We start from the raw sequence: 12991 nt of genomic DNA on the forward strand, positions 1-12991 counted from the left end.
AAACTAGGAAGGAGAGGTTACCAGCACATCACTTCCATCAGGCATCTTCAGCATGCTTGTCCCTATCTGCGTCCTTGGAAATGTCCATGATGAGTTCCTCAAACTTAAATCCAATGATCGTACTTGAAAGATAAAATCCCTTTGAAAAATGCATGGTGATTAAAAAAAATCCTAAACTAGGAAGGAGAGGTTACCAGCACATCACTTCCATCAGGCATCTTCAGCATGCCTGTCCCTATCTGCGTCCTTGAAAATGTCCATGATGAGTTCCTCAAACTTAAATCCAACGATCGTACTTGAAAGATAAAATCCCTCACAAAAATGCATGGTGATTTAAAAAATCCTAAACTAGGAAGGAGAGGTTACCAGCACATCACTTCCATCAGGCATCTTCAGCATTCCTGTCCCTATCTGCGTCCTTGTAAATGTCCATGATGAGTTCCTCAAACTTAAATCCAATGATCGTACTTGAAAGATAAAATCCTTTTGTCCTTGGAAATGTCCATGATGAGTTCCTCAAACTTAAATCCAATGATCGTACTTGAAAGATAAAATCCCTTTGAAAAATGCATGGTGATTTAAAAAATCCTAAACTAGGAAGGAGAGGTTACCAGCACATCACTTCCATCAGGCATCTTCAGCATGCCTGTCCCTATCTGCGTCCTTGGAAATGTCCATGATGAGTTCCTCAAACTTAAATCCAAAAATCGTGCCAGGCTCTGTCAAATGTATGGTTAATAAAAAATCCTTGGTTGTCGCTCCTCAGATTATGCACCCGACCCCTTTGGCCCCTCCCCCAGGTAGGAAGGGGGACCCATGTCTCATCTTCGTGTTGAACCAGGCCCAGGCTCCATGAGTAAAAGCCTGGCCACCAGGAACTCGCCATCATGTCCGATGTCCAAGCCTGACTCCAGAGTTAGGCCAAGGTGACCCGCGTCTGGGCGAGGGAACTCTAAAATACAATGTTCTTTCGCTTCATAAAGGGTCTTCAGGCTGCTCTTAGTCTGGTTCCTCACCTAGGACCTGTCTGCCTTGGGTGACCCTAACAGGGGCATCAAGCGCCAGACAGCATAGCTTCTAGGATCATTGGGACACTCAAACCCCTCCACCGCGATAAGGTGGCAGCCCAAGGAGAGGTCCACGATGAGTTCCTCTTTCTTAAATCCAATGGTTGTGCCAGGAAAATAAAATCCCTCTATCAAATGCGTGTTCAATAAAAAAATCCTAAACTAGGAAGGAGAGGTTACCAGCACATCACTTCCATCAGTCATCTTCAGCATGCCTGTCCCTATCTGCGTCCTTGTAAATGTCCACAATGAGTTCCTCAAACTTAAATCCAACGATCGTACTTGGAAGATAAAATCCCTTTGAAAAATGCATGGTGATTTAAAAAATCCTAAACTAGGAAGGAGAGGTTACCAGCACATCACTTCCTTCAGGCATCTTCAGCATGCCTGTCCCTATCTGCGTCCTTGAAAATGTCCATGATGAGTTCCTCAAACTTAAATCCAATGATCGTACTTGAAAGATAAAATCTCTTTGAAAAATGCATGGTGATTAAAAAATCCAAAACTAGGAAGGAGAGGTTACCAGCACATCACTCCCTTCAGGCATCTTCAGCATGCCTGTCCCTATCTGCGTCCTTGAAAATGTCCATGATGAGTTCCTCAAACTTAAATCCAACAATCGTACTTGAAAGATAAAATCCCTTTGAAAAATGCATGGTGATTAAAAAATCCTAAACTAGGAATGAGAGGTTACCAGCACATCACTTCCATCAGGCATCTTCAGCATGCTTGTCCCTATCTGCGTCCTTGGAAATGTCCATGATGAGTTCCTCAAACTTAAATCCAATGATCGTACTTGAAAGATAAAATCCCTTTGAAAAATGCATGGTGATTAAAAAAAATCCTAAACTAGGAAGGAGAGGTTACCAGCACATCACTTCCATCAGGCATCTTCAGCATGCCTGTCCCTATCTGCGTCCTTGAAAATGTCCATGATGAGTTCCTCAAACTTAAATCCAACGATCGTACTTGAAAGATAAAATCCCTCACAAAAATGCATGGTGATTTAAAAAATCCTAAACTAGGAAGGAGAGGTTACCAGCACATCACTTCCATCAGGCATCTTCAGCATTCCTGTCCCTATCTGCGTCCTTGTAAATGTCCATGATGAGTTCCTCAAACTTAAATCCAATGATCGTACTTGAAAGATAAAATCCTTTTGTCCTTGGAAATGTCCATGATGAGTTCCTCAAACTTAAATCCAATGATCGTACTTGAAAGATAAAATCCCTTTGAAAAATGCATGGTGATTTAAAAAATCCTAAACTAGGAAGGAGAGGTTACCAGCACATCACTTCCATCAGGCATCTTCAGCATGCCTGTCCCTATCTGCGTCCTTGGAAATGTCCATGATGAGTTCCTCAAACTTAAATCCAACAATCGTACTTGAAAGATAAAATCCCTTTGAAAAATGCATGGTGATTTAAAAAATCCTAAACTAGGAAGGAGAGGTTACCAGCACATCACTTCCATCAGGCATCTTCAGCATGCCTGTCCCTATCTGCGTCCTTGAAAATGTCCATGATGAGTTCCTCAAACTTAAATCCAATGATCGTACTTGAAAGATAAAATCCCTTTGAAAAATGCATGGTGATTAAAAAAATCCAAAACTAGGAAGGAGAGGTTACCAGCACATCACTTCCTTCAGGCATCTTCAGCATGCCTGTCCCTATCTGCGTCCTTGTAAATGTCCATGATGAGTTCCTCAAACTTAAATCCAATGATCGTACTTGAAAGATAAAATCCCTTTGAAAAATGCATGGTGATTAAAAAAAATCCTATACTAGGAAGGAGAGGTTACCAGCACATCACTTCCATCAGGCATCTTCAGCATGCCTGTCCCTATCTGCGTCCTTGAAAATGTCCATGATGAGTTCCTCAAACTTAAATCCAACGATCGTACTTGAAAGATAAAATCCCTCACAAAAATGCATGGTGATTAAAAAAATCCTGAACTAGGAAGGAGAGGTTACCAGCACATCACTTCCTTGAGGCATCTTCAGCATCCCTGTCCCTATCTGCGTCCTTGTAAATGTCCATGATGAGTTCCTCAAACTTAAATCCAATGATCGTACTTGAAAGATAAAATCCCTTTGAAAAATGCATGGTGATTTAAAAAATCCTAAACTAGGAAGGAGAGGTTACCAGCACATCACTTCCATCAGGCATCTTCAGCATGCCTGTCCCTATCTGCGTCCTTGGAAATGTCCATGATGAGTTCCTCAAACTTAAATCCAAAATCGTGCCAGGCTCTGTCAAATGTATGGTTAATAAAAAATCCTTGGTTGTCGCTCCTCAGATTATGCACCCGACCCCTTTGGCCCCTCCCCCAGGTAGGAAGGGGGACCCATGTCTCATCTTCGTGCTGAACCAGGCCCAGGCTCCATGAGTAAAAGCCTGGCCACCAGGAACTCGCCATCATGCCCGATGTCCAAGCCTGACTCCAGAGTTAGGCCAAGGTGACCCGCGTCTGGGCGAGGGAACTCTAAAATACAATGTTATTTCGCTTCATAAAGGGTCTTCAGGCTGCTCTTAGTCTGGTTCCTCACCTAGGACCTGTCTGCCTTGGGTGACCCTAACAGGGGCATCAAGCGCCAGACAGCATAGCTTCTAGGATCATTGGGACACTCAAACCCCTCCACCGCGATAAGGTGGCAGCCCAAGGAGAGGTCCACGATGAGTTCCTCTTTCTTAAATCCAATGGTTGTTCCAGGAAAATAAAATCCCTCTATCAAATGCGTGTTCAATAAAAAAATCCTAAACTAGGAAGGAGAGGTTACCAGCACATCACTTCCATCAGTCATCTTCAGCATGCCTGTCCCTATCTGCGTCCTTGTAAATGTCCACAATGAGTTCCTCAAACTTAAATCCAACGATCGTACTTGGAAGATAAAATCCCTTTGAAAAATGCATGGTGATTTAAAAAATCCAAAACTAGGAAGGAGAGTTTACCAGCACATCACTCCCTTCAGGCATCTTCAGCATGCCTGTCCCTATCTGCGTCCTTGAAAATGTCCATGATGAGTACCTCAAACTTAAATCCAACAATCGTACTTGAAAGATAAAATCCCTTTGAAAAATGCATGGTGATTTAAAAAATCCTAAACTAGGAAGGAGAGGTTACCAGCACATCACTTCCATCAGGCATCTTCAGCATGCCTGTCCCTATCTGCGTCCTTGGAAATGTCCATGATGAGTTCCTCAAATTTAAATCCAACGATTGTACTTGAAAGATAAAATCCCTTTGAAAAATGCATGGTGATTAAAAAAATCCTAAACTAGGAAGGAGAGGTTACCAGCACATCACTTCCATCAGGCATCTTCAGCATTCCTGTCCCTATCTGCGTCCTTGTAAATGTCCATGATGAGTTCCTCAAACTTAAATCCAATGATCGTACTTGAAAGATAAAATCCTTTTGTCCTTGGAAATGTCCATGATGAGTTCCTCAAACTTAAATCCAACGATCGTACTTGAAAGATAAAATCCCTCACAAAAATGCATGGTGATTTAAAAAATCCTGAACTAGGAAGGAGAGGTTACCAGCACATCACTTCCATCAGGCATCTTCAGCATGCCTGTCCCTATCTGCGTCCTTGTAAATGTCCATGATGAGTTCCTCAAACTTAAATCCAATGATCGTACTTGAAAGATAAAATCCTTTTGTCCTTGGAAATGTCCATGATGAGTTCCTCAAACTTAAATCCAACGATCGTACTTGAAAGATAAAATCCCTCACAAAAATGCATGGTGATTTAAAAAATCCTGAACTAGGAAGGAGAGGTTACCAGCACATCACTTCCATCAGGCATCTTCAGCATGCCTGTCCCTATCTGCGTCCTTGTAAATGTCCATGATGAGTTCCTCAAACTTAAATCCAATGATCGTACTTGAAAGATAAAATCCTTTTGAAAAATGCATGGTGATTAAAAAAATCCTAAACTAGGAAGGAGAGGTTACCAGCACATCACTTCCATCAGGCATCTTCAGCATGCCTGTCCCTATCTGCGTCCTTGTAAATGTCCAAGATGAGTTCCTCAAACTTAAATCCAACGATCGTACTTGAAAGATAAAGTCCCTCACAAAAATGCATGGTGATTAAAAATATCCTAAACTAGGAAGGAGAGGTTACCAGCACATCACTTCCTTGAGGCATCTTCAGCATCCCTGTCCCTATCTGCGTCCTTGTAAATGTCCATGATGAGTTCCTCAAACTTAAATCCAATGATCGTACTTGAAAGATAAAATCCCTTTGAAAAATGCATGGTGATTTAAAAATCCTAAACTAGGAAGGAGAGGTTACCAGCACATCACTTCCATCAGGCATCTTCAGCATGCCTGTCCCTATCTGCGTCCTTGGAAATGTCCATGATGAGTTCCACAAACTTAAATGCCACAATCGTACTTGAAAGATAAAATCCCTTTGAAAAATGCATGGTGATTAAAAAAATCCAAAACTAGGAAGGAGAGGTTACCAGCACATCACTTCCATCAGGCATCTTCAGCATTCCTGTCCCTATCTGCGTCCTTGTAAATGTCCATGATGAGTTCCTCAAACTTAAATCCAATGATCGTACTTGAAAGATAAAATCCTTTTGTCCTTGGAAATGTCCATGATGAGTTCCTCAACTTAAATCCAACGATCGTACTTGAAAGATAAAATCCCTCACAAAAATGCATGGTGATTTAAGAAAAATCCTGAACTAGGAAGGAGAGGTTACCAGCACATCACTTCCATCAGGCATCTTCAGCATGCCTGTCCCTATCTGCGTCCTTGTAAATGTCCATGATGAGTTCCTCAAACTTAAATCCAATGATCATACTTGAAAGATAAAATCCTTTTGTCCTTGGAAATGTCCATGATGAGTTCCTCAAACTTAAATCCAACGATCGTACTTGAAAGATAAAATCCCTCACAAAAATGCATGGTGATTTAAAAAATCCTGAACTAGGAAGGAGAGGTTACCAGCACATCACTTCCATCAGGCATCTTCAGCATGCCTGTCCCTATCTGCGTCCTTGTAAATGTCCATGATGAGTTCCTCAAACTTAAATCCAATGATCGTACTTGAAAGATAAAATCCCTTTGAAAAATGCATGGTGATTTAAAAAATCCTAAACTAGGAAGGAGAGGTTACCAGCACATCACTTCCATCAGGCATCTTCAGCATGCCTGTCCCTATCTGCGTCCTTGGAAATGTCCATGATGAGTTCCACAAACTTAAATGCCACAATCGTACTTGAAAGATAAAATCCCTTTGAAAATGCATGGTGATTAAAAAAATCCAAAACTAGGAAGGAGAGGTTACCAGCACATCACTTCCTTCAGGCATCTTCAGCATGCCTGTCCCTATCTGCGTCCTTGTAAATGTCCATGATGAGTTCCTCAAACCTAAATCCAACGATCGTACTTGAAAGATAAAATCCCTTTGAAAAATGCATGGTGATTTAATAAATCCTAAACTAGGAAGGAGAGGTTACCAGCACATCACTTCCATCAGGCATCTTCAGCATGCCTGTCCCTATCTGCGTCCTTGGAAATGTCCATGATGAGTGCCTCAAAATTAAATCCAACGATCGTACTTGAAAGATAAAATCCTTTTGTCCTAGGAAATGTCCATGATGAGTTCCTCAAACTTAAATCCAACGATCGTACTTGAAAGATAAAATCCCTCACAAAAATGCATGGTGATTTAAAAATCCTGAACTAGGAAGGAGAGGTTACCAGCACATCACTTCCATCAGGCATCTTCAGCATGCCTGTCCCTATCTGCGTCCTTGTAAATGTCCATGATGAGTTCCTCAAACTTAAATCCAATGATCGTACTTGAAAGATAAAATCCTTTTGAAAAATGCATGGTGATTGAAAATATCCTAAACTAGGAAGGAGAGGTTATCAGCACATCACTTCCTTCAGGCATCTTCAGCATGCCTGTCCCTATCTGCGTCCTTGTAAATGTCCATGATGAGTTCCTCAAACTTAAATCCAACGATCTCACTTGAAAGATAAAGTCCCTCACAAAAATGCATGGTGATTAAAAAAATCCTGAACTAGGAAGGAGAGGTTACCAGCACATCACTTCCATCAGGCATCTTCAGCATCCCTGTCCCTATCTGCGTCCTTGTAAATGTCCATGATGAGTTCCTCAAACTTAAATCCAATGATCGTACTTGAAAGATAAAATCCCTTTGAAAATGCATGGTGATTAAAAAAATCCTAAACTAGGAAGGAGAGGTTACCAGCACATCACTTCCATCAGGCATCTTCAGCATGCCTGTCCCTATCTGCGTCCTTGTAAATGTCCATGATGAGTTCCTCAAACTTAAATCCAATGATCGTACTAGAAAGATAAAATCCCTCTGAAAGATGCATGGTGATTAAAAAAATCAAAAACTATGAAGGAGAGGTTACCAGCACATCACTTCCATCAGGTATTTTCAGCATGCCTGTCCCTATCTGCGTCCTTGTAAATGTCCACAATGAGTTCCTCAAACTTAAATCCAACAATCGCACTTGAAAGATAAAATCCCTTTGAAAAATGCATGGTGATTAAAAATTCCTGAACTAGGAAGGAGAGGTTACCAGCACATCACTTCCATCAGGCATCTTCTGCTTGCCTGTCCCTATCTGCGTCCTTGTAAATGTCCATGATGTTCGATCGAACCCCATGGGTTCGGCGGAGCCTCTGCCGCGGAGGTAAAGACACTTGTGTAAAGTCGTGAAGACGCGCCCCGCTTTGCCATCACTTGCTGCAGACGATCACGTTACATTGCTTAGCTAGTCAGTGCTGCGGAGGAGCACTGATTGAAAGACTTCCACTGTCAGCATGGATTTGAACTTGTGTCTTTAATTACTTCAGTAAAGCTCACAGTTTTTACCGAATTCTGTAGCTTTCGGTGTACTTCTAAATCTGCTCCTCAGTCGCATCTTTTCGGGGTTACTACTGCCTCTAGTGGCGTGGGTGTTGTAACACAACTAATATAATTACATTACTAAATCAGAATACCGCAAAGTCTTTATTATTTATTATTAATTTTACATTCTCTTAAGAATGCAGAGATAATTAAATGATCTACACAAGACCTTAAAGTGGTTCCAGTTTTTCTCGATGGCCAACCTGTTGAAACTGTGGCAAATTTTAAATACCTTCGGTTGTTCCTGGTCAGTCAGCTCAACTTTGTTGAAAACACTGACTATATTTTGAGGAGCTGTTCTAAGAGACTCTACCTTTTAAGGAGACTAAGTGATCTTGTCACCCCTATGTCTTGAATTTGGGGGGGGAGGGGGGAAAACATGTTTTATTTATCACTAAAGAAGGGTTCAGTGAGTGCACATATGAAACCGGTGGGTTAGGTACCTCAAAAAAGGTTAAGAACCACCGGTCTAGATTTATGTCAAGTTGTCATAACAAAGACATTTTGAATAATGCCAACTTTGTATTAAAAGTGTCATGATTACTGAATGACACTTTATGACAACAGTCATAAATATTCATGAAGAATTATTTATGTTTATGACAGGTGTTATGTCATGTTTATGACAGTGTCATGTCAGTCTTATTCACCCCCTTCAAATAAAGAGTTACTGAAATTATTTTGCCAAATTCATGGTTATTAAAAAAAACCTAAACTAGGCCTTCCTAGTTTAGGTTTTAGGTTACCAGCACATCACTTCCATCAGGCATCTTTAGCATGATGTCCAGCTACTTAAAAATCTTAAATTTAAATTTAAAACCTATAACTTCATCTATGTTGAAACCATTAAACTAAATTTAACAGCACTGACATTCTCAATAAACAAGTGTTAAATTTCTATATCTGTGTTTAAATGTTAGCATGTATGGTGCCGTTGGAGGCCTGGTGGGCTATAAGGAGCTGCTGACTTACTTTGGATTTAACAGAATTGCAAATAATTCATATTTATTTTAATTGTATTTTTTTTTATTTACCGCTTTTAAAACTTTATAGTTGTGGGCGAAAACACAATATATTTATATATAACTATATAAATAGATCTATTTATATATGTAGATATATATCTATATCTATATCTATCAATATTTATAGATATATCTACATATGTATATAGATATTCATCTACATATTCATCTATATTATATATTATGTATTTGGATCACTTTTGAATTACTGTGGTTGACTGGAGTTCACTTCTGTTATTTAAAAGAAATCTGTTAACCTAACATGCGTGTTTTCAGTTGTATGTGTGTGTGCGTGTGTGTGTAGGTGTGTGTGTTTGCGTGTGCGCATGTGTGTTTTTGTGTGTGTAAGGGGGGTTCCCGGAGCACCCGGAGAGAACCCAAGAATTTGTAGAATGAAATTTTAGCCATCTAATGTTTGCAGGTGCTGTTTTGATCTACATTAATGTGGAATGGTTGCAGTTAAGTTCTTACCTACTATGTCCATTAATTCCATAATGATCTGGATTGGGTAGAGTTCTTCAGACCCATGAGGTGCATTTTGACACAGGCTGCCACATTGTCATGATAAAGGCTTGGGTCTCTGTCTAAGTACAAATAGTCCAAGAGATTGCATGAGTGTTTTTTGAACATTTTGCATAGGTCTTTATAAATGGCTGTATGACAGTTCTCTATTCTTTCTGGGTCAATGTCAGAAAGTTTTCCTTGAACTTCTGGCCAAACTTTTCTAAACAGCTGCTCTTCAATCAAATTGGAAACATTCCGTCTGCACGTGTATCCTGATTTATTTATGGTTTGAGAAATTATTTTCCGAATGAGCAATTTCACAGCATTTTTAGATCTTTCTGTCTTTGCGTCTCCAGCTGGAAAATCAAAAGATATCCTCTGTATCTTCTGAGGCTGCAGTGCTTCTGGGACAAACTGTCTTGGCAATGTGTCTACTGATGGCCTACTGTATGAAATCTTTGATGGCCTTCTACCAAATATTTCAGGTAAAGAATTCTTATGCCACGTTGTTTTTGATGGAAATACCTCTTCGCTCATAAAGATGTCAAGAATATCTGTATAATCAGATTCTTCGTCTTCGTCTTCATCTGTGCTGACATTCAGATTACATTTTGAGTAAATGTAACGAAGAAAGGATTCAGAAAATAAGCCTACATGCTCTTCCTCTTCATAGTCTTCTTTGTATTCGTCCTGGGAATCAGTTTCTTCAGTAAAATGAGGTTTCCATGGTTCCTCAGACTGCACACGAGGAGGAGTGTACTCCACTGATTTTGTTAGGCTGTCTGATAATTCTGGGACATCTGATTCAGATAGTACAACCTTTCCACAACAAGTTAAACCAAAATTCTTTTGAAAGTACTTCTTTATTTTTGCACCCTTTGATGGAGGTCCTTTAGGAAGCATTTCTTTCTCCATTATCTCTTCGTCCTGAAAGCTATAGATGCTTCTCATCTCAATGTCTCCTTCTTTAGTGACAATCAGGTGACTTTTGTGACGATGGATATCTCTATGTGTATCCTCTACAGTTTCCTGTTGGAAATTCAAGTCTTCACGAGGACTACTTTCATGTTCTTCTTCAGAAGGATTAATGCCAAGGGGTATGGACATTTCTGACCATTTCCTATGCTGAGATACTTCTTGGACAACCACTGATGTTGGTTGTGTCACTCCAAAACACCGTGCTAGAAACCCACTCATTCTTTCAGTAAAGCCCTTTTCCTTTACCTTTTCAGCAATTTGAGGATTTGTGGCCATAGAATCTAGTATATTCTTCGACACCTCATTGTACATAAACTGGTTGACAACTTCAGGGCTTACTAGTGTCCGACTGTCTTTCTGTGCCAATTTTTTTAAAATTTGATCAATTACAGGGGTAACATGTCCTTGCACCAACTCCATAATCCTGTGTTTTGTTTGCTCATGGACATTCCCTGAACTCAAACATGCCATCTCATCATTGGTTAGCGCCTGAAGAAAATTAAACATGCTGGCTCTAAACTCCTCGCGGTTAAAAACTTCATTTTCAAGGTCAAATTCTCTATTTTCTGCCATGGTGACTCTGAAAGCTTCTTTTTCCAATTAACTCCAGTCAGAAAACTTGACTTTACTGTCTTAAAATCGCTGTACTTCTCTCCACTCACTAAACTCTCCTCCAACTAGTGGTTCACTTCGTGGAATTTTGCACATACAGAGAAACTATTGCATCATAAGCATCAAAGGCACGGAATGGAACTGATGTGTGCTGCTGCCAGTGATGCGCTTGCTACCTAGCAACCAAAGGAAGAAAAAAAACTGGAAAACTGTTCTTGTGCTAATCCTTAAATGGATGGTCTTCAGTATGTCAAGACCTGGGTCAAATACACATTTCTCCACAGAAGAGGTTTTGTTTTGTTTTTTTTTCATTCAACTTTGCTAACAGTGGGGAACAGCAGACATTCAAGAGTAGACCTGAAAACTCGACCTATTTGCAAGATTTATTTAGTTATTTAGTCTTAGGAAAGACTGTATATAATTAACTAGACAGAAATAAATATGACTTATTTTTGAAACAGCTGGCCCTGCTGTTTGGTAGTCATGACTTCAGACAGGTGCCCTTTCTTGTTTTAATATATGAGATCACAATGGCATACTTGTTAGCTACTTCATGTAAAATTATAACAGAAAAATGCCCCCCGCAACCCGTTACTGCAAGGGCACAACTTTTGGCCTTTTTACCAGCACATCACTTCCATCAGGCATCTTCAGCATGCCTGTCCCTATCTGCGTCCTTGTAAATGTCCATGATGAGTTCCTCAAACTTAAATCCAATGATCGTACTTGAAAGATAAAATCCTTTTGTCCTTGGAAATGTCCATGATGAGTTCCTCAAACTTAAATCCAACGATCGTACTTGAAAGATAAAATCCCTCACAAAAATGCATGGTGATTTAAAAAATCCTGAACTAGGAAGGAGAGGTTACCAGCACATCACTTCCATCAGGCATCTTCAGCATGCCTGTCCCTATCTGCGTCCTTGTAAATGTCCATGATGAGTTCCTCAAACTTAAATCCAATGATCGTACTTGAAAGATAAAATCCTTTTGAAAAATGCATGGTGATTAAAAATATCCTAAACTAGGAAGGAGAGGTTACCAGCACATCACTTCCTTCAGGCATCTTCAGCATGCCTGTCCCTATCTGCGTCCTTGTAAATGTCCAAGATGAGTTCCTCAAACTTAAATCCAACGATCGTACTTGAAAGATAAAGTCCCTCACAAAAATGCATGGTGATTAAAAAAATCCTGAACTAGGAAGGAGAGGTTACCAGCACATCACTTCCTTGAGGCATCTTCAGCATCCCTGTCCCTATCTGCGTCCTTGTAAATGTCCATGATGAGTTCCTCAAACTTAAATCCAATGATCGTACTTGAAAGATAAAATCCCTTTGAAAAATGCATGGTGATTTAAAAAATCCTAAACTAGGAAGGAGAGGTTACCAGCACATCACTTCCATCAGGCATCTTCAGCATGCCTGTCCCTATCTGCGTCCTTGGAAATGTCCATGATGAGTTCCACAAACTTAAATGCCACAATCGTACTTGAAAGATAAAATCCCTTTGAAAAATGCATGGTGATTAAAAAAATCCAAAACTAGGAAGGAGAGGTTACCAGCACATCACTTCCATCAGGCATCTTCAGCATTCCTGTCCCTATCTGCGTCCTTGTAAATGTCCATGATGAGTTCCTCAAACTTAAATCCAATGATCGTACTTGAAAGATAAAATCCTTTTGTCCTTGGAAATGTCCATGATGAGTTCCTCAAACTTAAATCCAACGATCGTACTTGAAAGATAAAATCCCTCACAAAAATGCATGGTGATTTAAAAAATCCTGAACTAGGAAGGAGAGGTTACCAGCACATCACTTCCATCAGGCATCTTCAGCATGCCTGTCCCTATCTGCGTCCTTGTAAATGTCCATGATGAGTTCCTCAAACTTAAATC

Source organism: Poecilia reticulata, chromosome 2, assembly GCF_904066995.2.
Source record: "Poecilia reticulata chromosome 2, P_reticulata-male-v2, whole genome shotgun sequence".
Taxonomy (NCBI): Eukaryota; Metazoa; Chordata; class Actinopteri; order Cyprinodontiformes; family Poeciliidae; genus Poecilia; species Poecilia reticulata.